This window comes from Octopus bimaculoides, chromosome 23 (genome assembly GCF_001194135.2).
Source record: "Octopus bimaculoides isolate UCB-OBI-ISO-001 chromosome 23, ASM119413v2, whole genome shotgun sequence".
Taxonomy (NCBI): domain Eukaryota; kingdom Metazoa; phylum Mollusca; class Cephalopoda; order Octopoda; family Octopodidae; genus Octopus; species Octopus bimaculoides.
The window spans coordinates 34,770,289-34,770,758 of NC_069003.1; the positions used below are offsets into that span (position 1 = coordinate 34,770,289).

Below are 470 nucleotides of genomic sequence, written 5' to 3' on the forward strand. Positions count from 1 at the left end.
TGTGTGTGTGTGTGTGTGTGTGTGTGTGTGTGTGTGTGTGTGTGTGTGTGTGTGTAAGCATTATCCCGGCTCTTGATATCCGGAAGCCCATCTTCATCATGGTGGTGGTCAGTCACCAATACCGTTGCTGTTGTTGTTGTTGTTGACATTGTTATTGCAGTTTCCTGTTGTCATAAAAGTACCAAAAGTAAGATACATTGACGCCGTACCTCACTCTTCATACATTGACGCCGTACCTCACTCTTCATACATTGACGCCGTACCTCACTCTTCATACAGGGTGCCAATCATGACTCCCCGTTCGGGAGATCGATCTGTATTTGCCGGTCACTTGTTGTTTACACATGTGTTAGACACGCACACACCAACACACACACATGCACGCATACATACATACATACATTCATACATGCATGCATACATATACACACACATACATTCATACATACATAGATGTATACATATATACA

At 43.2% G+C, this 470-nt stretch overlaps 1 protein-coding gene across 6 annotated transcripts in view; it reads left to right on the plus strand.

The window, feature by feature from the left end:
• Positions 1-470, plus strand: part of LOC106878307 (ankyrin repeat and death domain-containing protein 1A) — a 156,757-nt gene that overhangs the window by 72,222 nt on the left and 84,065 nt on the right. The gene's annotated exons all lie outside the window — the stretch shown is intronic.